Here is a 27,623-nt window from a genome sequence, read left to right on the forward strand (position 1 = left end):
GAACCCTAGGTCCAGGGCCCCAGTGGCTAGTGCGCCTGTCTTCGCTCTCTCAAGCAGGTTGTGTTATTCCTGTAGAGAAGAGCTTGCCAGGGCCGCCTCCCATCTATCCAGTGTAGTAGGCTGCGTTGAGGAGTTGCTGGTGCCTGTTCTCCATATGATTGTGCAGGACCATGTGGCGTGGAACAGCGTGACTGGCTCGCCGCATTTCTTGCAGTTTTCGGAAGGCCTGTCTCACTGACCTCTATATTTAAATCCACCACATGCGTCCCTGTCGATATTACTCGCGCAAGATGGACAGTCATGAACCAATGAAATGCGATGACGAAAATATGAACCAGAACAAACAAATGGCCTGATTTAGGGCCATGTAAGTGAAATTGACGCGTGGTGTATTTATAGTAACGAGTTGGGAACTGTGTCTTCCCAAATGTTCCACTACCGCGCCAGTATTGCACCAACAGTATTTTTGATTTTTGCGCGCTATTAGTCGTATTTCTGAGTTTATATTTCATTTGTTCATGACTGTTCACCTCCGTGACAAACCACAAAACTTCAAAACTAAGTAAACACCCACCGCAACATCCAGCTGGAGCAATTCAGCCTTTGGCTTGTCACGGGCGCCCTTTCCATCGAGTCAGCAGCGACCTCTATGGGCCACTTCCTTGCCGCATACAAGTGGATTATCCCTAACGCAGGATAACCTTGCACGCTACTCCGAAGCATTCGCGTTGTCAGCTGCCACGTCCTGAAATAGGGCATTGTTCCTTCTTTCATCGCTGTCGTCCTCTCTGCCTTGATGCGTCTCGAGAATTGCTGATCGTCCGAGGCCGTGTCATTCTGTCCCGGTCGCGCTTGGTAGAACTCCCTGCAAATTGACTAAGTTACTGACAGGGAGATGGTCACGTTGTCCAGCTATAAGTAATTCTGCGTTTGCTCTGCAGACTCACTCTATTGTTCAGTATCGTGCACACGCGATCTGTATAGCGCATAAAATATGACCATCCGGAAGACCTCCCCGCAATTCGGGGATTGTCTAGTTTGCTACATTCACAAACGTAGGGAACATAAACATTGTGTGACGTGCGGGTGTTGACAATCTTCGCTACAATATATATGCACAGAACATAAAGAGAGAAATAAGGAAGGGGAAGATTATTTGTGATTTGATCCAAAAACCTGTGCGTTACAGCATCTCTTCCTGCTCATTTTGTTTCGCGACTGTCTACTTATATGTTTTACATGTAACGTTTGGAGGCCAATGTCCCTAAATACAGAGACATGTTTCTAAAGTGTAGCGAAAGAATTCGGATAGTGTTTTTAGACTGGGCGATCACATTCAACTCCCGACTTTAAAATTTTCGGGAGGCAGCGGCTCTTGTTATCTCTATCGTCAGCATAAGCTCTTTGTACACAGCTATTCGAGGGATTCAATTTTTATGTTCCACGAATGTGGCGGCAATGAAACAGCAATACCACGACGTAAATAAGCGGGATATAGATGTTCTCTGAATTGCATCAAGTCAGCGGTGAAACCTTGTTCAAGCACGAAGGTAACTACCTGTGAGAACAACAACAATTGGCAATTGGCGGTGAGCGCGACCACGGGTGGCACGCGAAGCGCCCCTCCGTTACGTCGGATTACGGAGTCTCGCATTTGTCGTCTGCGTGACTCGGGATGGCTTTCCCTGGTGCTTCTTTGCGCTCGGTTGACGTTTGATGCTTCTGTGGGCCAGGTTTTGCGTGTGCGTAACATTTTATTATAATAAAAAACTTAAAATCGCATGCACCATTTCAAGGCGTGATTTAATGTACGGTTTTTGATACCGCTCCAGAAGAATCATTGCCGGTGTGGCGCCGTTCCTTGCGAAGCCGGTCCTTTGCGGAGCGCGAAGAGTCGGAGCTAGGTGTCAGCGTCTGTATCCAGCAATCTTTCTAACAAAGGGAAAATTCAGCTGCTAATAACCGACAACCTTGAAAATGCAAGACGAAAGCAAATTCCTGGCCTTCAGGGTTGTCGGCCTTGACAGAAGGCGCTACGATTGTAGGCAATCGTAGGCAGGGATATTGTAAAACAGTTTTTGTAACCTTGCCGAACTTTTGAAAGAACTGTATCATGGCTGTATTGTATCACTTTACGTTGTCATGGCATGAGAGTATGCCGACATGCACTATGCGGGGCGAAGCATGTAGGTTGAGTTCAAAGTAGCTGCATAGGCGTCTGCTGGTTTTATACCAGGCTTACAACCACTAAGGAGGCTTATTGAACAAACCGTAATTGAGCACGATACCAATAGCGTTCTCAGTTCAAGCTCAGAGGCTGTGCTCATATACTGGGCATCGCTCCATGACCGCTTTATTCACAAAGAAGTCGTGGTTTCCCTCATCTGATATCTGTAGGTGTAAACCAGACATAGGAATGACCATTTTTATTACTGCTTCTCTGTTATTATAAAAAGTCAGCAAGGAGAGTAAAAAGTCAGTACGGATAGGGGGTAGTGCTAGCCGCTTTCCGTCGTTTCTCTAGGTGCGCCGCCATAACATGTTCCTTAAGCACGCTCGTTTTCACACACACACACACACACACACACACACACACACACACACACACACACACACACACACACACACACACACACACACACACACACACACACACACGCACACGCACACGCACACGCACACGCACACGCACACACGCACACGCACACACACACACAAAATATCACGCGCGCACACGCGCACGCACGCACAGGCACATGCGCGCACACACAAAGACACATGATCACACGCACGCTAATCACGTATAGTGTCAAAATAGAGTAGCAGTATAATTGTTGAGATCTGTAGGGCTATTTGCGGTACATTTCCAACGGTCTATATCTGCCTCATTATTGGGATATGCGCTATACTAAAAGTGTACTCAGGAGAGCAAGAGTAATTTGGTTCAATTCATGGAGCGTCATCCCGGGTAGGTCAGGACTTATTCTTCAGGCCAGAAGGGGTTGGAAAACGATAAAGAGCTGCTATAACATATTTATCGGTTTCTATATTTGTCATACCAAAAACCGGCACGTATACCATTTATTGCGTTTGTTAGCGAGTATTTCAAGCCTTCAACACCGTAAACATGTCATAACCGTTAGAGTTGAGTTAGTTCGTTATGATAACGATTAGATACAAAATCGGGGCACTGAAGCCGCCTTCGAGTACTCTTGACAACGTCGTCTGCGCCGTTTCGCGGTGGTGTAGCACAGGCCTCCTCATTATATTTGCATGTGAATAAACAGCGCACGCAGCGGATATGCACCTTGTTGCACGCAACCAAAACGAAAGGCAATTTGTGAAGAAGCGAATGTATGCCATACAGCCTGAATAAAACATACACACAAATTTTGCGGGCTTCCCAATTATCCTCAAACCTCAAAAAAAAAAAAAAGGCTCCTGTAATGGCGCAGAAAAATCAAAGCGCAGGGCTCAGAAAAAAGGTTCACCTAATGCAAGTCAGCAACAACTAAAAAAATAGAGGACAGCCATTTTGTTTCATTCTGGCAGTGCGAGTGTAGGGGCTCGCTGCTTCGTGTGTAGCATTACAGACTAATGAGTCTTCACAAGACCACCCCAAAAGTACTTGAGGGAACCCTACGCATTTTGAATACGTATAGAGAAGCTCTGCGCACTGAACCTCGGAAATAAGCTAGAAAGGACAAGTTACACACGATCTTCTGACAGATGCAATTAAGAAAGTTGTTCTCTCTCTCCTCATCTGTTGCAGACATGTGCATGGTACAGCTTGGTGTCAGAGATACAGCTTCAGCTCCAACTTGGCGTCAGGATACACCTTCAGGGGTTTCGGAAGCTGGCAAAATGACTGAATTACTGGAAAAACACTTTTTAATGCACTCAAAACGGGCGATTTCTAGCACAGGCGCTGCCGCTCCTCACAAGCGGAGTGTAGCAGACGACAGCGGAGCGAGTCCGTAAGCTGACGTCAGGAATCAGGGGGCGCCACTGAAACATCTCACCGCCAATAACAACACCGGTGTCTACGCGGACAGCGGATATTTCCCTTCTTCTATGAAGTTGACTATCCAAGTTGCGCGCGCAGACCCTTTCTTAGGGTAAAATATTGCAGTGTCAAACATGTCTCGAGGATTGACACGCGCCGCTCGTTAAGTAATCAAACTGATTCTGATAAATGTCGTTGCTATAAAATAACGGCGGAAACAGTGAAATGAACGGTACCAGAAAGAACAGCATGACGATGCGGTGGTGTTGTTGTCCTGTGCATCGTCTTGTTATCCTTGCTTGTCACGTCTGTTGCGCTATTTCCGCCGTTTTTTCAAAGTGCACAGATCCGATAAAAATTCTGCTTTGTTAAAGTAGCTTACTTTCCCGCACGACACTTTTTCGTAGCGAAACGATGAAATTTGATGCCCGCTAGACGAGCGAATAAAAGATACGATGGATGAAAGCGAAAGCAATCCCTTTAGCCCGAGCTCGGAGCACAAGCGGGTGACAACGACACGCGCAAAGGCGCTGCCGTAATTGATAGGACACGTTTTGGGGAGCTTAAAAATGGAGATGTTTTTCATACTTACTGATATGTTGTGCGTAAGGCGCTATCCCATCTACTCCTGCTTTATATATATATATATATATATATATATATATATATATATATATATATATATATATATATATATATATATATATTATTGGGAATAATACGCACATATTGAAGTATAGACCATCAGGATACGCGCCGTGCGCAGGTATCACCCATATGGACTAGTCCAATCTAGCCGTGAGGGTATGTACTCAGTCAGGGGGCAGGGCAGGTGAAGAAAACGCACCGCATGAGACGCTTTTGCGCGCCTATATATATATATATATATATATATATATATATATATATATATATATATATATATATATATATATATATATATATATATATATATATATATATATATATATATATATATATATATATATATATATATATATATATATATATATATATATATGTATATATATACATACATACATACATACATACATACATACATACATAAATTAGCTCAAAACGTCGACGCATGTGTGATAGGCCTTGTGGAAAATGGACGAAGCAACCAACTAGACGTGCTTTAAAAATAATTGAATCGTCGGACGCCAGACAGAGACCATTTACGCGGCAACGCGAGGCACGCATTTGAAGCCAACCTCATTTGGTAGAGTGGTGTGCGCTCTTTGCCACGGCGTCTCGGATGAAAGGCAAATTCATTAGCGCAAGGCAGGGTGCTCCATCTTCATTTAATGGCAAAGCGCAGACGAGAGAAGAAAAATATGAAAAGGAAAGCAGTTAGTCAGAACGAAGATAGGAAAAAGAGCTGACGAAGGGAAATCTGAGACAGCCTTGGGAGCAACGCAAAGTAGTAGGGAGCTCAGAAGAGTCCATACGTGCCTAGCGCTTCTCCTAAGAGCTTTTCGCTCCTCTTAATCAGTGTCTCCTCATGATTGTTCAAGCAGCGCACGTGCGAGATTGTTCCCCGGCTGTATGCTGAGCGTTACTGGAGTGGCGTAGGGGACTACATAAGGCGTAGAAGCGTCTGGTGGCTCCAAATCACCAGACATAAAAATGAAGCTCAGTTGACACCGTACTACAAGGGTAGCAAAGTCAGCAAAAGCGAGGATTAAATTACGACTGAGCTCAACGCTTTTTTCCAAACGGGGCCGCTGAAAATTAGCTTTAATACCCCAGCGCCCGGATAACTTTTAATGGTAGGTGTTTATTTTTATGTTCGCCATCACTGCTTGACTTTGTTGCCCCAGAAGTTTGATCTCTCAAATTACCGTTTCGAGTTAAGAAATGGCAAATATATATCCGCCAACATGTTCCCCAATGTACAGACTAGGACTGTGGGCATGTCGCTTTGTACGTGTTAGCACCACTTGGTGCAGAGTAAAACTTGAAAACATTTGATAGAACGCACAAGCACATAACCGACCTCATTACGGTTTTTCATTCTTAAAAACACGAAATATTAAGAAGCTTCCAAATTTAGCGATACACAAATCAGCACGAACGTAGCAGAAAAAACACTAAAATTGACACCCAGGCCTGCTCACTTGGTTGGCCAGTGAAGCTGTTAAAAAGCGAATGGAAATTCTATCGCAAAATGGTTGACAAATGTGCATCTAATTGCAACAGGAGAGTTCTTTATTGACGAGCGAATTTACCGGACAGCAGTCCCCACGAGTGTAAGGAGCGAAACACGGTTGTTTCTAGTGTGCGATTTAGCATTGTCCTGAATAATTAAACGAATAATGCTTCAAAGGACAACTGTTTTATATCTGCGGACGGAATTGAGACTGTCCGTTGAGTTGCGGTGTTGGGATACATCTTTAATCGCTAAGATGCGGTGGGCGTAATGTTATTGGCATTAAAATATCGCCTTACAGCTATCTATTGTGCCTGCTGAGATAACACTTCCACCGGTTATGTAGTCGTGGGAGAAATTGAACGAGATATAATTTATCTTGGAATAGTTTAGATAGATTAAGGATTACAGTCTAGTCCGCTTATAACAATATCCAAATGCCAAGGAAATCCCATCGTTATAACCGATAATTGTTATAAGCGGGTTGCGAATAAAAAGACGGAACACAGCGCAAAACATTTTATTCGCATGCCAGCAAGGGGATACTACTGCTAATTTGCGGAAAAGAAGCCACGGTCGGTCACCTTTGTTTGCCGCGTGTGAAGCTAGCGCAAATCTTTTCCAAGAGCGTGTACAGGTGCTTCACCTAGCTGAGGTAAATGTACTTGGGGGAAACAAAGTCCCCGAGGGACTGTGTCACGCATTGGGCCTCCTACGAAGACACAACCTGAGTAGGCTGCACAACCGCGTCATTAGAGTCGTCACCGTTGCACTTTTGGTGCACAATATTACCGGATTCAATCGTTATATCCGATATCGTGCACTGGAGCATTATAATAAGCGGTTTATTTCTCCATAGAAAGAATACAAAAGTTGACGGTGCCATAGCCGTTCATCGTTGTATCCGATATATTGTTATAAACGGTATCGTTATAAATGGACTCGACTGTATAACCCTTTTGAGAGAGAGAGAGAGAGAGAGAGAGAGAGAGAGAGAGAGAGAGAGAGAGAGAGAGAGAGAGAGAGAGAGAGAGAACTGTTTATTAGAGGAGAAAGCCGAGAGGTTTGCCGGATTTCAACACGGACATACTATTCGGTGGGGGAAAGGATATTGGAGGATAGAAAGGGTCTTATAAATAACCTGGAAGGAGAAAGACTAGAGAAGAAGCCAGCGTTGAGTTTGTGTGAGCAGTTTGATGCACATCACAGTATGATTTTAAATCGTCTCGGTGACACCGATGCCGTTCGGCTAATCCAACAACGCCACTTGTGTTTTGCGTTGAGCGGCAGGGGATGGCCATGGACGAGAAGTACGTTTGAGCCGAGCGGACCTTGGCTTACGTACTGGATTTCTGAAACGATACTACTTCCGCAGAAGCCAATGTATTGATTGCACACGGAAATGTCGAACTGCTTACAACGCTCGTTGAAATATCTTATTATGACAACTAAACGAAACTCGGCGTGGTCATATAGCTATCATTTTCCCCGAAATATCTGCATTATACCGTCAAATCTCGTTACTATGACCCCCCCCCCCCTTCACTGAAGAATATCTCACATTTATGAACATTTTCAGAATCCCCTCCGGATTGCCCATATTTTCAATGTAAAAACATCCCAGATGCGCGAATTTCAGGATAGCACATACTTCAGAATCACGCGCGTAATTTATTTTCTCCTTCACAGTCAGGGAACATGAGTATTACGAAGTCGGGCAAAGTAACAGTGCCACAACTCTCGCGTGAAACAGAAACCAGCGCTTCTCTGTGTGTTCCCCCGAGTGTGCTAGCTATCATCATCAACATGTTGAGTGCCAATTGCTAGCGCAACCACAAAACTGCAGTTTAATGTGCAGTTGCCTAGCCGCCTTTGTCCCTTTTCTCTCTCGTTGCTTTCGATATCAGTCGGTGGCCGGTTGCGGTTCGGTTGTTTACCACGCTATTAACAAGTGCGGGCAGGTATTTCTTTGTTGTGAGTGGTCTTGCTGCGAAGTTTGTGCGAGATCCAACCATGAAAGCAGCTAGCGACACAGCAGAGAAGAAGCGACAGTCGTCATCGTCCCGAGTCAAACGAAGACGTCTGCGGGTAGCAGAGCTCATAAGAAGATGAGATAGTGTCAAAAATTGATGTTTTACTTCACATGAACAAAGTCCACACTTTCATTGCTCTTTGCGGTGATGTACCCGATGAGGTATTGCGCAGAGTTGAATCCATCGTGCGGGCTGCGTTCGCCAGAAGAAAATAACTGATTTCTTCAAATAAAGCTGCTTTGAAGTAACTGCAACGTTTTGATTTGAGAGTTCACTTGTCTGCACACGCGTATACTTCCAAGGTACATAATCTCCACTCCTAGGTATGAGCCACAAGTCTTTCGTCGCAACGATATTTCTAAATAACGAATGATTTTGGGCGGTCGCGCGTGATTCGTTATATCGAGATTTGACTGTATTTGAAGCTGAAGATCACTTGGGCGGAAGGTGGCTCCACGGCAAATCAAAACAGTGACACGAAATCCTTGGGATTGCTTCAGTGTAAAATAAATGATGGTTGACTTTCCCGAAATCCTCGTGAATTCTATGCACGTAAGACAAAAAAGAAGCTGCTCTAAATGGAGACGAGAAAACTGACAAGACGAAAAGAGGGTTCTTCAAAAAGAGAAAAGAAAACGAGATGTTTTGAAAGCGAGTTGTTTTTTTCCTGACACCCAATCCATCGGCGTGTTCCTTCCAGCCGGGTAAAATCACGCAATCCTGATTCCTGTCTGCAATTTCATCGCTATCCGTCATACTCTAGCCGGAGACGTTAGAGCGACCCCGATAGAATATTATTTTTTTGATTCGCGAGTTAGCTGAATTGCTACTGCTAATCGCATCTTTCTCGCCTTCTTAATCGATGACGAAGCGCGCGTCCGGGCATGGTTACGAGCAGAACCGATGAGAAGGAGGGGAAGGAGGGAATGGGCTGGCGTCTAAGAACCAAAGGCTGTTGCATTTCTGAGTTACGCCTCGCACGCCGTCATCGTGAGTTTGGCGCTGTCTAGAGCAAACTCTGAAGCATTACAGGATTATTTTGCTCTTCGTTGCGTCAACTCCTTTCGAAACTCTCTTGAAGGCCCTCACAAGTTCGTGGCGTCTACTGTGCAGGGTGTGCTTTTTCGTCACGGAGAATGTGCTTTCGCGTGCGTGTGGCTACGAGCCCCAGGCGCACGGAAATTTTTTGCACTTCTCTGGGCGGAAGCCGTTTACAGGAGGCCATGACAGGCGGCTTGCGCGGGAAGCCGATTAAAAGTTTGGGGAGTTGGGCTAAGGCAAAGGAAAGTCGAGGTACGGCGTGGGACGAACCCAAATTCTTTGGTACCTTGGTCTGCATACTTCCTTTGAAGACGAAGTTGTACGCTTTTTCCTGACGACACTTAGGAAATACTCCTTTACCGCCACATCGTGTATTCGTCTCTTTTGTTTCGCCTTCGTTCGACTTTTCTTTACCTTCTTGCGAAAACTGCTTTGACAGGCACAGTGATGACACTTCACTCCACAGCTTCAAAATGATCAAAGTTCTGCATGGTTAGCGGCCACTTCTCATCATCACGTGTCCTCAAGTTCAGACGTCACGCGATATGACGTCAGCACCGCACGCACCAAGCTAATTCTTCTTGCCTGCTGGTAACGTACTGATGTATCGTGGTGGTAGCTCTCGCCTCTGAGTCTGGAGACACTGGTTGAGTCCTCATGCGAAGAGCTTTTTTTTTGTATTACATCAGGCCCCTTTTCAGCACCGAACAATAACGACGCAAATTTTCCGCAATATAATGGACCTAAGTCTTTCGTCTCAAAACCGTATAGAGTAACCACCTTCCCATGAACGCCGACATCCGTCGTATACCGCTTGCACAGGATGAGATTTGGGAGTCGGGAATGGAAGCCTAGTTGCGTAATGGAAAAATTGAAAGTAAGGGCTCGAAAAGAACTTCAATACGTGCGTAACCAGAACATCCGTGTACGGCTTAGCAGTGTTGCTAAAGTGTTGGTCGCTTTGTTGAAATTAAAACAAGCAAGGTGTGGCGCTACATATAAACACACAGTTTTATAAATATTGTTGCTGCTAACACCTCCACCACCACCACAACCACTGCAGGCTTCCAACGGCGACCATCGACACAGCGTACAGGTTTCCGCCATTGGTCGGCCATATATACTCGACCGTTTCCTACACACCTACAAAGGAAGCAAAATAAAAGCGGCAGCATGGGTCTTCGGAGCTTACAAGCAACATTGAAGAAAGCACAAGGCTGTGTTCTGTTTATCAGAGGTGGGAATGTCTGGACCTCCGACAGTCCGGAGCAGAGCATTCCACAGTCCAGAGTCCCACAGTCATTCGTCAACAAAAATGAAGAGAGAAATTATTCAGTCGGCCTCGCTCTGTCACTACTTATAAAAATATTATAACAAATATTATAATAACTTATAATAAACTTCAAGTAAAATTATAATAAACATATAATAAATACTATAGTACCTTCGTGCGTACGACCGAAGGTACTACCAGTTTTAATATTATTAGAACTAAATCTGCTGCTGCCAGAAATACTGCTGTTGCTAGTAACGTAGTTGTTTCTGCAGTAAGAACTACTACCATTATTGCAATGTAATTTTTGTTGGAGAATTGGCAGCGCACCAGAATACGAATAAGTTATCAGCCGTCAGTCAGCTCTGCTCGTTATAAAATTCGCCGACGTGACACGCACTTTAACAGGGTTGATAATGCTTGAATTTGGATAGCAGTACGCAGCCGTGGAAACATAGTTGTCACGAATGCAGCGGCACAAACCACCACTGCTGCTACCGGCACAGACAATTATTAATACAGACCTCATAACCATCCCTGATACCGGTGTTACAACTGCTTCTACCGCCATCATAATCTTTTGCTTCCTATACATTCAAACTGATCTACGCCTTTGCATCATTACTATGTGGTTGCTGATTAGAAGGATAATCCTTGTAGTGGATCGCTAATCTCGGTGGTATCATTTGACAGATCACGCTTGAGCCGCATCAAACCTAAAAGCCGACGGCATCCAGACAGACCCCGAGCTCCTTTGCCGTGAGTACATGTCGAGGGAAAATTACGGGGGTAATTATAGAGACCCGTTGATGCAAATAAGGCAGTTTCCCAATTTGTCCACGGTACACGGTAATCACGCCCCTGCCTGTCTCGCAATCGCCTGGCGGACTGATTGCTTTGAGTCTGCAGCGCATTACCTCGTTTGTCTCCGGAGGGTGACTAAACACAAGTATTTTTTTAGCGTGAGCTACACTGGCTGAGGTTCACCAGTTTCGCGTGGCTCCTGGAGAGCCGTGCTGCTCATGCGCGAGGAGAAGTGACGTCACATTGCGCACAAAACGTTGCTCGCTGCCCGGCGTCTATCAAACACCCTATGCGCCCAGCGTCTTCGCCAATCTCCGTTCCGCACGTGGCGGCCCGGTCCACTTGATGATCATGCGAGGAGTGGTCGTGTGTGGAACCGATGGCTCGTGCGTCACAGCAACACCGGCGTGCGCCTGTGGAACCAGCTTAGCTCTGGGGGATTGGTGACGCTGCGCCGGAGCCGCTTGATAAATGTACATGCGTCACATAATGCTTATACCGTGTGTGTGTCATTGAAGCAGCAGTAAGCATGATAATCAAGCTAATCCTAGACAACGAGAAAATCTAAGAATAACCAGCTGAACCTTAGGTCACACTACGTATATCCTGGCATAGCCGAGCTAAGCCACTGCTATTTTTTTGCACAGTGGCGGCACCGCCGATGCGGACAAACGCGTACGTGTAGAACTCTAAGAAGGCGAAGAAGCGAACCCGACGGGAGACAATATCGTATTTTCACTATTCTAACGCGGCCCCGATTGTAACGCACAGTAGAATTCAGCACCCGGAAACCACAAAAATGACTTGGCGCCGATGCAACCGCGCACACGAAATATCGCCACAAACAGACGTCTCAAAATATAACAAAACTTCTAACTGATCATGAATCGGCACTCGCTGTGGGAAGCTAATGCCCTTTCGTGAGGCTTTGCACTGAGAAATGCGGTTCCTTTGTTTTGGCCAATCGCGATCACACAATGCCGGTACGCCTTACGGCCGGGACGAGGCCCGGTTCCCTTCCGTTTCCGGCAAGATGATTACCTTGCGTTCAAACGAAGCCATCACCCTTCACTGAGCTTCTTTGTTTCGGTTTCCAGCTGGAAATTTTGGTTTTGAGGTTTTCGAGTTTTGCCTCCGAATCTAACCCGCAGGTATTTTGAACGGCTATTTTCGCAAAAAAAGGTGCGGGCTAAAATTGTACAAATACGGCAGTTCCACTGGGGCGTTGACAGTTTACTATATCTTGCCGCTCTCTTCGGCGGGAAACTATGCACACAGTGTGGGCCTCACATAATATGAGGTGTTCCTATAATATATTACTAACCCTGTTATCTTGGTGGCCCGGTTGAAATTGGATGTCTTGTGCCCGCTAATAATAACTTGACCTGTGCAGGATTGTGATGGCCCAACTGAAAAGAAATTGCGAGGGACCTATATATTGGTGGCAGAAAGCCGCCTGAATTGGTTAACATTTCTAGACAAATTCTGTGTTGTCCAGTATTTGGAGGCTTGCTTAGGTTACTCTGGCTTACTTGGATTTTAATGTGAGGCTCTTCTACTTCAAGTTCACGTTTCATTGCCTCGGTAAGCCAACTTAGTGGCATGTCGGATGCGCGCATGTAAAGGGTGCTTCACAACAATACGAGGGTCATAGCGGCAAAGCAAACATTTGTTTAATTCTTCTACTGCTCGCTCTATTCACACCACTAGTGCTACTCGCACAAGTCACACTACTTGCGGTAATCGCACTAGCCGTACTATTCACACTCGCACAAATCACACTAATCGCACTACATGATTTCTTTCCTGCAAATATCTGGGGAAGAATATCTAGCGACATTAAGGCAGGCATTTTCTGTGTAACCTGGTGCCATCTACTGCTTCGATTCGAACACTCTCGCTGTTCTCCTAAACACCTGCTAATACGTGACGCCGTTGGGCCTCATGGCTTTGAGGTAGAGTCTCGGGATGTGACGGCAATCGCCTGGGTTCGAGCACCGATGGTTCTAACAAGATGTTTGCGTTTAATTTTAAAAATATTGATTGAGATGAAATCTGCTCGCTGTTTTCGTAAACACAAGTGGATTGGTTTCCTACTGCAAGTCAGTGTGAATGCCAGATGCACTATATTACCACGTCTAATTTACGTCCCACATTGTACCGAAACTTCCGAACAGAAGAATGGAAATCTGCATATCTATATGCCTTTAATGCTGTATTGAGGTATCCGGCTTACCCGAAAAATTCTCCGCAATACGAATATCCTCGGAGATGACTTCTTCAACTTTTTCAGCGAGAAATCAATTGAATGTTGTTAGGAACCAGTTGTAGTACCCCGTGTCTTTTATGCCTTTAATATTATACTACGCTGGTTTACAATAGATAATTTTCTATGCAGTGCAGACAGCAGAATCCTTCATTTGTGAGGTTTTATCGAATTGAAATAGACACAAAAGGCCATCATGCCACTATACTCGACCAGTATTTTTTACCGCCTAGGAGGGGGCGGAGAAACTAGGACGGAAAGGCCGGGAGGCTAACCAAGTCTAGAGCCCGGTTTGCTACCCTGCACGGGATGAGTGCGGTTAAGTGGATAAAAAAAGGGAAGACAAAGGTAAAAAAATAGAAGCGGCAAGAGAAGCACTCTTGTATTATTTTAGGCACCAGGCGTTCATTATTTGGTTGATAACGTGCTTCTCTCCGCTGCCTCTGTAAATGTAACCCTTGTGACAATGAAGCGGAGTATCCTGCATCGACCAAATTATAGTTCGCAGTGCGAACAGTCCAATTTAGGTACATTAGTGTTTTACAGTTACCACAACTGGTTTGCCTTTTTGATAACCTGCTTCGTTTAGCGTGAGTTCTGTTGTGCTTTTAGTTTAATGTCTTTGTTGGGCGATGCACAGTAACCCATTCCATCGAAATAAGTCCTAGTTTTTTTTTCACTAGACATGGACAAGCACCGACACGCCAGCCAAGTACCTGGCAGCGCAGAAAGAGGAAGAAGAGGGAGGGGGGAATGTGCCGGCTGCCGGTGGGCCTGAAATTGCGCTTTGATGTTTACTTCCGTCAAACAGTACCCGGAGCTTTATGCACAATAAGTTAGACGTTGCTTGGTAGGTTATTAGGTTTACGTTAGGACCGCCAAATGTTTAGCCTAGGCAAAGACCTAACAAGAGCAAGTGAATGGCGTTCTCAGTCGTAATTACAATTATGGCCAAAAATGGTCTCTAAAGGAAGTAGATGGTCAGAACACTCTCACATCCACACTCCAATGCCCAGAAGCCTTGGATACGTGCATGTTTTCGGCAACTCGAATCAAGCATGACGAAAGTCGCACATATTCAAAAAGTGTTCCAGAAAACACCATTACACCTCTAATACACGTTCGTTTGAACTGACATTCAAGTCCAATAGTGTCAGAAATTCAAGGTGTCGTGAATGTGAAATATGAAGACCGTTAGACTCGCATATATTCCAAAGTTAAAATATAATGGCCCTGTCGCAATGGGTATAGAATGGCTAATAAACTCAACCGTTTTAGTCAGCCAACTGTATCAATCAATCAATCAATCAATCAATCAATCAATCAATCAATCAATCAATCAATCAATCAATCAATCAATCAATCAATCAATCAATCAATCAATCAATCAATCAGTCAATCAATCAATCAATCAATCAATCAATCAATCAATCAATCAATCAATCAATCAATCAGTCAGTCAATCAATCAATCAATCAATCAATCAATCAATCAATCAATCAATCAATCAATCAATCAATCAATCAATCAATCAATCAATCAATCAATCAATCAATCAATCAATCAATCAATCAATCAATCAATCAATAACTCAATCAATAAATCAATCAATAAATCAATAAATAAATCAATAAATCAATAAATAAATCAATAAATCAATAAATCAATAAATCAATAAATCAATAAATCATGTGTGCGTGTGCACCAAAATCTGTGTTCTGTGATTCCTAGCAAAGTATTACCTACGCACAGAGTAGCACAAACACGACTTGGGGTATTAAATAGGGCGGTATCCGAGAAAAAATAATTTTTTTATTTTTTCTTGCTGAATCTTAAACCCCAACCCCGCTCTTTGTTTTTCAGCTACGTGTATCATTTAATGTCTTCCCAGGAGTGTTTGTTTGTGAATTACCTTTTCGCTGCACTGATTTATTCATTGATTTCAATGTTTCATAATTTTAATTCCTGTACGTGGCCGTAGTTTCGTGGAAGAAAAAGCGAGCCTAACTATACGACCGAATTTAGAATACTTTTACGGCTACCCTAAAAGCGACCCTACCTAACTTCTACTAAAAAGAGAGAAAAATCATTTTCTGGGGACTTTTTTTGGCGTGGCGCATTTTGCAACTATAGAGGCTGTCAGTGCTCAGGGCGTTTTTCATGCAGCCAGCAGAACAAAAAACAGCGACAAAAAGTCGGGGTGTTGAATGGTTGAATGCTGTTCTCTTGCTCTAGCTCCATCGCATGGCAGCAGCCGTTCTTTGGTCTCGGTTTTGTTTAAAACAAGTGGCTGCTGTGTTTGACAACCGTTTTTTTTGCTTTAGCGCATTTAAAGCCTACAATCCATGTGTCGGATAGCTTTAAGACGCTACAAAAGAAAAAAAGGAAAAGGATTGAGTAAACATGTCGTGCTTGAGGAATAATTTTGTACAAGAATTGCCGCGGTGATCGCTTGCTTGGAGACGGTAAAGGATGGTTGTTGGGAGGGCGATTAAGAGTGTGTGCCATTTCTTCAAGGATCTCAAAACACACTGGTTTATTAAAAGTACTCTCTTTCTCTCTCTCTCTCTGTATATATTTATAAACAAAGAGAGGAAGAGGGAAATTAAAGAGGGAAGCCGATGGATATCAAGTTTAAAGACTATTCAGCGATTCTCGTCGAGAAAGCCATTATTTCACGACTCAACTTGTACCAACGAAGGAAGGGGAGCGAGCCTGTCCGTCGCTTCATAAAATTGACTCTATTGTGCTGCAAGCTCCGGAGAAGTCATTTACCTTTGTCCTTTTTTTGATACGTGCTTTTTTGTTCTTTTTTCAGTATTCTTTATTTCTCGTCGCTTCCTTTCTTTTTCTTCATGCGTAGCAAACGTTTTACACCTTCTATTGTTTTAGTTCTATTTAATTGCTATGCGGACAATGACAGTGCAAGGCTTTCTTGCATAGAACAAAACACGTGTTTTTTTCCCACGCAGTAAGCTAATCGAACCGCTACAGCTACCCTACATGTCTAAGTCACTGCTTCTCACCGAAGAAGTGAAGGTGCTAATGAACACTGAAAGACGGGAAAAGGTTCAGTCTTGTTGATACATAGTTGTTGCAGGAATGAATTGCGCAGAAAAGGCGACATTCAAAGCAGAGACGGGGCGAGCGGGTTTCACGTCCTATTCTTGCCCTTCGTCTCTTTTGTGTAACGTATTTGTTGCGGGAACTTTGATAGATAGTTGTTGCACCCGGTAATTGCATAGTGATTGCCACGCTGCTTAAATCACTCAAGCCGATCCGCATAGCCCCAGGTTTGTTGCTGATTTAAACGCGACCTGAGCACAGCTAACCCGATAAGCCTTCAGTTCGCAGCGTCGACCGCAAGACCATTAATCAAGGGCGTCTACTCCGTAAAAAGTTTGAAAAGCGGAGACTATAGCGACCAGAATAACAGCGCTGGTTAGCAGTGCTCACTAAGCTTTGATCGTCGTCAATTATCTGATTATTCTCCTCCATGCCACTTTTTGGTTGCTCGGTGATGGTTAATGAGACTCTGTGTTTGGGTCCTCAAAGTTATATTCATTCATTCATTCATTCATTCATTCATTCATTCATTCATTCATTCATTCATTCATTCATTCATTCATTCATTCAGCTTAACTCACTTTTGTTTTACATAGTTTTTTCTCTGGTCTGCCTAAGCACCGAATGCTTGTTGGCTTTCCAGGCAGTTGGTGTAAACATACACAAAAGAGAATAAGCACACTCTCAAATTTGAACATGACAAATACTTCTCAGTCAAAAATCACATAGCAGAATTATGCATTGAAACACAATATAGACAGCAAAAACGTACTTGTGGACAGCACAAATGTATTCCACTCTTCACCCATATGAGTTTCCTGAGACACAATATTCGCGAATTTTCTTAAACATTTTCCTCCGTGTTTTTAAATTATACAAATCGTTTCGGAGAGCATTGAAAAATTCTGGCACGTAATGTTTCCGCATTTTTTCCCATAGTTTGTGAACACTCGCGGCTTCACGAACCTTTCTGTTTTTCTTAGCGTTCTACTTTTCCTAACCGGAACTTTGAACTGGTTGCAGAAGTAATATCGAGTTAGTACCTCATACCGAAAAAGCTGGTGCACCTGAAGTATACCTAAATAAGAATACTTGTCCTCTATTTTTGCATCTTGAAACTTTGTTCCATAGGCAATACTGTTTGCTATTCTGTTAATTACCCGGTTTATACATTGTTGTTTATGATCTGAGCAGGCACCATACAGGGTAATTCCATAATTCAAAATTCCTTCCGCCAGTGATTTATATATGGTTTGTCTTAATTTCATTGGGGCTTTCCCTCTTAAGTTGTGAATCATAGCTGCTACACCCCTTAATTTCTTGCATACAAACAGCACATGTTTATTCCACGTGAAGTGTTGGTCAAAGAAAAGGCCTAAATATTTTACTTCGGGTTCTAATTCAAGGGGCCTGCATTTAGAAGAGCTGCACTGTGACGTATGCAAATATACAACTATATGGTTATATAGTTAGCGATGTCTGTACGAAAAAACTACTACCTCGATCCTGTCAGTGTCTCCATTAAAATGCACATTTCATTTTTTATTGCACGGTGCAGCTAATGGATGACTAGTTTTAAACAAGAACTAGGTGTAATCAATTGATAGCTTCGCGCCATGTTTCTATGCTGCAGAAATTTTCAGCGTTCGCTCAGGCCAGTTAAAAAAATCCAGAAACCATGCTGTGGTAGGATGATGGGAAGAAATTGTGCAAGTGGTTTTTTATGTTCCCCATATCTGTTGTACTTTTTTGCACTCGAAGTCCAAAACCCACACATTAGAGAGTTATAGCAGAGCAGAGAACCGGTCCCGCTATGGTACCCGGTAGCCGACCTGAACCTCTACGCGGGCGCAGAAAGAGCGAAACCAGCTGTGCGCACGTGCAGGTGCGCCGACCGTGTACCGGGCGCCGTACCGGCACCGCTTCCCGATCTACTAAAGTGTCTATTGGAGAGTTACAGCATGGCGAAAACCGGCCCCGGTACGGTGCTCGGTACCCGGATGACGTTACTCCGCGGTGCAAAGGCGGGAAAGCTGATTGTGCGCATTTGCAAGTGTACCGGGTACAGTACAGGGACGGTTCTCGGCTCCGCTACAAATCTCTATTATTACAATAGCAGAATATGACGGCTTTTGCTGAGCAGAAGACTGAATTGGACAAGCGAAAACGCCCGTGTGTTTAAGGTTTCGACGCACGTTAAAGATCCCCCTCAGTAGGTCGAAAGGAATACCGAGCCCTCCACTACGGCGCGCCTCATCGCCTGTGTAGCGTAGGCGCGTTAAGCCACCATAACAAAAGACTGGATTCGGTGGAAATCGACCGCGATGCACTCAATCGCGGACGGGGGAGGCGCCCGACAGAACGCTTAGGCGACATGGGAAGTTGCCGCACTGGTGCTTTTGGGTTTGAAGACGGAGTTGGAGAATTTCCAGTGGCCGCCATACATATCCTTGGCACGGGAGGGGGGCCGGTCCTTCGGGAAAGCTTCGTCGATGCCTTGCTGAGAGGCCGCGCAGTCTAGATTGCTGCACGTGGAAGGTGGGGGCGGGGGCACCATATCTGCATCTGGGCCCTTGACCACAAACAGTTGAGTCATAAAACTCCATCGAATGGGAACGCGCGTTGCAGAAGTTGGTGCCGGCGCAGTCATCAGTTGAATAGGCGCTATTATTGCATGCCTAAAGTACGTGAGATGAAGAACACAAAGTTGCCAAGAGTATAGTTGGTCGTTAAAGCGTGAAATGTTGGCAACAATTCTGGAACTTTCGCGCTTTCGTGGAACCTTGCTCTTGGACCAACATTCATGTTGTCTTGCCTAAGAGTTACGGGAGTGCGGCAATTTGACCTACTGAGTGTCTATAAGTATCGCCGACTTTATTCCGTGTTGCGGTTGAAATTTTATGCTTGAATGGTGCTCCGTGTTATCTTTACAACGACTATTTTGGGAAAGGAGCCTGCTTAAGTGCGCCATAGTGCATATTCGGCCCATACACAATCTTTTCCTGCGTGCCGCACAAATGTCCCAGCATACGTGCTACCGGTGCCGGGGTGGGATTGGGATTATCGTTTTTACGAACACCAGCCTGGTTAAGAGCGCAGGCCTATTACTCAAACGTTGTGGAGTAGCTTTTTGGTGGGCACCACAAGTAGTTGTACCAGCGGATACCTGTCAGACATGGCGTTCAACGTATTAACAGCGAGCCTACTATAAAACTTTGACATGTTGCTGATCCCTTGTAACGCGCTGTGAGAGCAAGTGTATGATGTGTTTATGGTGTAGTATAGCTCCCATTTTTAAAGCGAAAGCTTTTTTAGTGGCGCCGATGGCGTTCGGTCGAAAAAGTAATGCGTCCCCATAGGCGGGTTCGTCGACCGGAAGGCTCTGATAAGATCTCTGGGGACAAGGCGCGTGCGTGAAACCGCACTTCCAGAGTGTTAAAACGGTTACTTAAAAATTGCAAAAAAAGGAACGATTCTAGGTAAGATATTACAGACATCGATTATGTAGAAAGAGTACAATACACTTTGTGCGAGAAAAATCGTCACATGGGTTCGTTATTCGTTTGCGATTTGTGGCTTTTAAGGTTTAACGATGGATTGGATGCACTTTCAGCGGGGATTTGACGCACTTTATGCGAAATGTTTTACGCACTTTTGACACAGTTTTGACACGAGAAAACGTTCGCGCTTCTTTAAACTTTGTTTACGAAGGGATTGTAAATTTTTTTCTTGTATTTTCCGAGTTCATAACCATAGCGTGTTAACAAGTCGTTGCAATCGTATAACACCTGTAATTTTGGGCAATCGTTCATGTATGCCAGAGCAAACACCTAAATCAAGTGAGCAGCGACATACGAAGCACATATTGCGTGCGTATTGTCGATATGTTTCTATAACACGCAAGGTACGATGAAGGGTCAGCTCCACCCACGAGAAAGCTTTGTAATCTTGAGCGGTTATTCTTGGTGTTGTACAAAAAAGAGATAAATACGACGGTGTTGTACAAAAAAGAGATAAATACGACAACACAATTCATTATTTTATTACACTGGATGATGATCATTGCCTGAGTGACTACGATAGGGGCCGAAATCATTCAAGACGAAGCATCAATCTTGCACGAACGATTACGGACATTCTTTGTAGTGACCTTGCGAACAGGAATGTTCAAAGGCGGCGAACAATTCGCTCCTTACAGCTAATTTCCACGCGTGGGATGTGCTCCTTCGTTGAAGGAGCTTAACTATGTCGATGCACGGCTCCCTCCAAGTGGTCATCTATCTTCGCGGCCGACATGCCACGTCTGCGCACCCTGGCGCTTCCGTGTCCCTGTAATTAATTTTGAGCAGCGGCCACCCACTTTTCAGTGATAAGGGAGGGTAGACAAGTTGAACCGATGGCTTAAACCCTCTCCGAAAAACTTATCTAACTTCATAAACACGCCAAGGACGACCTTCCTAGAAGCCTCGACTTCCGCTGAAAGGTGCGAGAGCGGCCTTTAGCTTGTAGCACAAGAGGGCACTACCACTAAGCTTCACGTTTTCTCTCCTAGTTTTCCAAGCTTGGCATGTTCGAAAAAAAACTGTAATTAAAAAAAAGTTAATTCCTTCCCAGTCAAAAAAGAGGACATGATAAATTTCTGTAGCTTGTCGTATCTTGGCGTGTCGTACTGTCGTCTTGTCGTATTGTTGTCGTGTCGTGATTCTGGTGTTCTGTCGTGTGTCGTATTACTGTCCTGATTTTGATGTTCAGTCATGCCCAATTCATGTCTTGTCGTGGTCCTGATGTTCCATCAGTAGTTGCACATGGTTTGAATGTTATTGCCCGTTGTGAAGAGTAGCGTGAATGGCAGTTCTGTTGTGACTACAGGAATGTTTGTCGTGAGAAAATTGACTTTTTCGTTACGACAGAAATGTGTGTCGTTACAACAGACGGTTTTGTCGTAACAAAAGGACTTCTGCTGCCATAACAAAAGTTTTTTGTCGTACGACAGGAATTCTTGTTAGGCTTTTGCGGTATTCCTGTTGTGATTTTAGACTGGTAACCGCCTAAACTTTGGTTCTGTCGGTATTTTTACACCGGCGGAAGTGTTCTGGGTTATACCACCTGATGTCATGTTCTGGAGCATAAACCTTTGCACTTTTTGACCTACTTTGCCTATTTTGTCTACTGGAAAGAGAGAGAGAAGGTAAATGCTACTTTTTATGAAGTGACGTGCGTCTCGGTTCTTTTTGTAGTGTTTTACGGGTTGCTGCTGTGGGACACAGCTGGGTTGGCTGTGACTTTTGCGTTACTGATGAAGCCACGGGGGCGGTTTTGGGAGAGTTCAGCAGTAAATAGAGTGACTAGGTCGATATACGTGTGCGTTACTTTGGTCTCTGTGTCAGTTTCACATCTGCACACGTTTCTATCGCTTTATAGCAACTAAAGAAAATGAACGATGGCTCTTTTCCACGCCCGCAAACGCTTTTCTCATAGCAACCCCCATTTTTTAAATAGGAGCTTGTTATTTTGTTTTAGCTTCTTTTGCATGTGGGGAAGAAGTTCGGTAATTTGAAATTAAAAAAGGATGCCTCGGGTAATTATACGTAGTGAGCATAGCCGGTACACATACGGTTCATTTCGCTCTCGCATATCAGCGCACGTCGGAGGCAGAAAGGGCATGTTTTATTTGGGTATTGCTTTTTCTAGTTTCCGTGCAATCGTCAAGCAGCCATGAATTCCTATTCCACATACCGAACTTGATATCTTGCCATAAAGCTGCATAAAATATTACGCAGTAGTACTTTTTTATAAACCCTGAGTTACAACTTCCGCTATTGAGCCAGTAAGTTCGTCCCCGAGAGCTTTCAAAACAGATGAATGTACTTTATTTTTGAGATCAATGGTAATGGCTTCCGTGTGCGACAGCCTGCATGATCGCATGGAGAATAATAATGGCTTCAGTACTACTGAAGGAGCTCCTTTCATCAATCTACCCGAAGCCTTCAGCTCAACCGCTGCGGCGTGCATCGGCTGCGGCGTGCGTGCACCTATTGATTGATTGATTGATATATTGGGGTGTTTAACGCTCTGACGCTACACAGGCGATGAAGCATAGTGTAGTGGATGGCTGCGGATTAATTTTGCCCACCTGGGGATCTTTAAAGTGCGCCGAAATCTCGAACACATGGGAGTCTTCGCTTTTCGCCTCCATCAGAGAAGCGCTAGCCGCGGCCAGGAATCGAACCCGTGTCCTTGGGCTCAGTAGCACAACGCCATAGCCACTGAGGCACCGTGGCGGGTACATGCGCCTATTTCAGTTCCCATATGTGTATCTTGCATTTTTCGCAGGCAGAATGTACGGAAATAGTCTTCCAGGGGTCAAAGTTTTCACTGCATTTGGGGTTTATGTTTCCAGTTGGTCACGTTTTTAAATTGAACTTGGTTAATTGGACATTGTTAAAAGGGCTCCGTAAATTGAGCTCGTTTGTAAGTGGAACAGTAGTAATTAGGAGATCATTAATTGGAGTCCGTAAAATTGGAACGTTTCTAAGCGGGATATTGGTGACTGGGACATCGATAAATAGGCTCTGTAACGGCGGACACGTTTGTAAGTGGAATATTGGTCATTCGGACATCATTAAATGGGCTCTCTGTAAAGTGGACACGTTTCCAGGGGGAACATTGATGATTGGGACATCGTTAATTGAACTCTGTGAAGTGGGCATGTTTCCGAGTGAAACTGTGGTAATTTTTAGTGCACCGTTAAATGAGTTCTATGCAAAGTGGACAATTTTGAAAGTGAGTATACCTGCATTCTTTGTTAAGTGGGCACGTTGTCATTCAAGCATGTTAGATAGGCAGGCTATGAAGCTGGCATGCAGTTTAGTTCGCTGCCTATTCTGTAGGCATGCTCGCGCGGACACACTGTAAACGCTTGTTTTAACATTCTATGACCGTCTACAAAATTTAATTTTATTCAATACCGTAACCCAGGATTCCATAAAAATCCATACCCTTCTTCACCATCTTCCTTTTACGTTGTTTAGCTTTAGGGAGTGGCTGTGGCTCAATTTGGCCTCTGGGCAGCGATCCAGCTTGCTATTTTAAAGCTGGGATGGCTGCGCGCTTACCCCCAAATCCGCTTGAGGGTCATGCCAGTGCAATGGTTTGGAAGAAGTCCCGTGGGTGCTACTTCTGAGTAACCTGCTCATTGGACCATAATATCCTAGGTTCAGAACGAATAGAAAGTTGCATGGTGAGAACGACTGGTGTGGTTTGGTTGCTTTCCAAACTAGTCGGCTAGTAGGTAAATGTTTGTCTTGATTGGGAAAAGTCGAATAAGAAGAAACGCGCACAGGCATCAAATGTTTTCTGCACGATTAATAAGTAGGGACATGATTTCGACTTTTAGCGTTAATTTCCCTGCTCTCTGGGAGCTGAGCACCTGACTTGGATTATTAGGCGCATCATCACACTTCGGAGTGTGATTAGCATAGGCGTAAGCTTAGCCCCCAGAAAGCGAGAAATTAACGTTTAAAGTCGAAATTGTGTCTTGTAACATTATTGTTATCCAGTGGCCTCCTTCATTCCTGCGGACGTCATATATTGTCTCCGCTGTTGCACAATATGCTTCCACTTTTTCACCGACCCGAAAAGCGTTGGACTAGCATCGACGTTGTTTCAGGCGTGATGCTTGCATGCTTGCGTGGAACAAGACAATTATTTTTGCTTAGACTCTCAGCAACGTTCAGAAATTTTTCTTCCACCCCGGGAAAATTATTTTGTTTCTCCAAGTCAGACCCCTTATGCACGGTGCGTAATATCATAAAAAATATGTTTAGATTTTTAGTAAAAACAAAGATTTCCCGCTCAGTAGTAGTCTGTGAAAGGAAAGTGTACTTGCCTGCATTCTTCTCCTAAAAGTTTCCAACGTTGCCTAATGTCAGGCAAACACGCGAAAGCGAATGAGTATGATTTTTATGGTACGAACCCGAAAACGTATCCATTAGGGCTGACGCGAGTAAGGCGTCCGTGAATGTTGTACCCTGAAATAACACTTTATTCGCAAATGACACTGTTAATCGCTACAAACAGTGAAAATTGAATCCGGATGCGGTAAGGTTGCATCGCGACATTTCTATCGCCCTGCGAAAACAGCATTGATTAAAATTCCCTCACTGAGCAAATAACTAATATACGTGAGCAGAAATGAAGGAAGAAATGTATCTAGTACTCAGTTTGTGGGCTGTTTAAGACAGACAAAAAATGGTTCCTTTCAACTTTTTTGCACGTTTTTAAAAAGAACGTAAAGCTTTTGGAGAAAGAAGCACAAGATTGCACAGAACACATGATTTCTGGTATGCACATCCAGAGGCAAGAAAACTTTGTTGTTTATTTTGTTTATGATTGCAGCAAATGGCTACCTTTGGTTTCTTTGCTGAAGGCGCCGTGCCTGAGATGCTAAGACGTTTGGCTGCTTAGCTCAAGGACGCGAGTTCGATTCCTCACCGCGGCTGTCGTTATCGTATAAAGGCCAAAAACTAACAACGTCAGCGTGCCCGTGTTTTGGAGCAGCTTAAAAATCCCAGTAATATCTAAATTAGCCCGTTCTTGAACTACAGGCAGCCTCACGGCAGAGGTGTGCTTGGATGAGGAAACCCTTTTTCCCTAAGTTCTCCGACTAAATAATCTTGATTTTTTTGGCACACTTGAACTCATTGCAGCAAAAAGGTTAACCACAGTTACTGCTTTGGTTCTTTTTATGCATCCTGGGGCAACTGTCCAATCAATACTGAAATTCATTAGGTAAATGTGACGGCGTCCATTACTTCCTGTCTCAGTCTTTTAACAGCACGTAACTGTCGTGTAACTATGTACGGTAAAAGTTGATGCCGTCCTGTGTAACTCTTTATCGGGCAGCCGATCAGCTCTGAAAGACAATCTGGACAGCTGGGATGGCATCAGAAAGGGACTGTATTGCGCTTTTAGGAATTCTGTCTTGTATAAGGGTATTGTAAGCTGTTACAAAAATATTGCGTAGACTCTGCCCCAGTGGAGACTTAACATATGGTTTCGAGCTAACTGGCAATTCATGATTAGTCTTTCAAGAGGCAAATATTTAGACAAAGAACGTAAAGGACTGAGACATGCACATGTCTCTGTCCTTTACGCCTTTTGTCGAAATATTTTGCGCTTGAAATCTTACGAGTGGAGACGGGAGTGCCATTTTCCACGTCGGACGTTCTAATGACCCAAGACATCTGTTTCACTTGTGCACTTATTTTACTAGTGAAGTAAGAACAGTTCGGTAAGTCTAAATCCTAAACTATAACCGTGGAGATGTCAAAAAAACGGTAGCGAACACAGCGACAGCGGGTGGCCGGAAGACGTTCTATCCAATGGAAAAAAAGGACGCCTCCACCGACTATTGCGAAACTAGACGGAAAGTTAGGAGCCAATAACCTGAATTGCCTTTCCGGGCAAGTAAAACAAACGTACTTTACAGCGTTACTGCCTGCGATAAAAAATGCCTTCTTCGTGTGGCAATCGCTGCTCGGCTTCCTTACAATGATGCCCAGCTAGTGCAGGAACGCACAGCGCAGTACAATTCTACAGCGCGAATATGCATCAGACTTTAGGAGCAGGCCGTATTTCTTGGAGCACGTAAAGTGATAAGCTGAAAGGGAGCTGATTCAACAATAGTCGTATTTCTCGACCCATAAAATACGACCTTGAAGTAAGCAGATTACAAAATGACAGTACGGTACTGGCAAGGAATCAGAAACAGTAAAAATGTCGATAAGACGCGCACGTCTCTGGCGCACGCAAGCGTTTTTGGAATTGATGACACGTCGCATGGACGGCAGTGTCAGGCATTACGCGAGACGCTCGAGTACATTATAACAAGAAGTACTCTAAATAATCGCACTACATGCGCCTGACCGCGTACTGCGTATGCTTAAACGTCTAGTTTGTCCCTGGCTCAGAAGCGATTTATTTTCGCCGGGGAAAGACAGTAGTTTAGCTTGCCTAAGCGGCAATGATGCAGCGCTTTGTTTATATAATAGAACATGCTGTGACGTAAGAAAAGGGGCGCAAAAAAATCACCGATCCGTATCACTTGCTACTACCATTATGGAGGATAGCCTTGAGGGATAGCGCAGTGTCAGGAAGAACGGTGCGCTGAAGCAAGATCGTAAGACGGATCCGTCGCGGTAGCACAGCGTCTGCGGCTTGGGGCTGCTGAGTCCAAGGACGCGGCTTCGGTTCCCAGCGGCGGCGTTCGCTTTTCGGATAAAGGGGGCAAGCGAAACTCCCGTCTGACGAGGTTTTGGCGCATGTTCGACCTAGGTGGTCAAAATTAATCCTGAGCCCTCCACTACGGTGCACCTTATAGCCCAGGTGTAGGTTCGGCGGGTTAAACCCCACAACCAATCAAGATCGTCAGACAGCTCAATCTGCTTATTGAGGGATGAAGAGAAAACTGAGTGCAACGAGTGGAATCCCTAAGCATTGGCGAGCACAGAAAAATGCGAAAGGATGGGGCAAAGAAAAGGCTTGGCTAACATAAGCGAATGACGCCGGAAACCAATTGGAATAAAAAAGGAAGACGAAGAAACACTGTACAGGAGTACAGGGTGTTGCTCTAAGATCCAGACGCGCAGATGGCTAAAATTACGCCCATCTTCCCGCGAGGGAACCCTGGTGTGATGCGACGCATCGGGCGGTTCAATTGGTGTTTCCGTTGGGTTGATTCTCTAAATCGCGTGAAACGTGTTGTGAACGCGTATGGTTCATTTCCATCACATGCGGGTGTTCCTATACGCGGGACGATGGGCGTAATTGTGGTGTCACAACCACTCACTGAAGGGACCGTCGCTTCCATCACGTCTTCATCGGAAGAATCAAGTCAAGCACGAAGTAGTCAAGCAAGGTCACGTCAATTGCGAGAGCGAACGCTTGACTTAACCGCCGCAGCGCGATACCCGCTTTAT

This window comes from Haemaphysalis longicornis, unplaced genomic scaffold (genome assembly GCF_048455015.1).
Source record: "Haemaphysalis longicornis isolate Haplotype H1 unplaced genomic scaffold, Haemaphysalis longicornis Haplotype H1 scaffold_10, whole genome shotgun sequence".
Taxonomy (NCBI): domain Eukaryota; kingdom Metazoa; phylum Arthropoda; class Arachnida; order Ixodida; family Ixodidae; genus Haemaphysalis; species Haemaphysalis longicornis.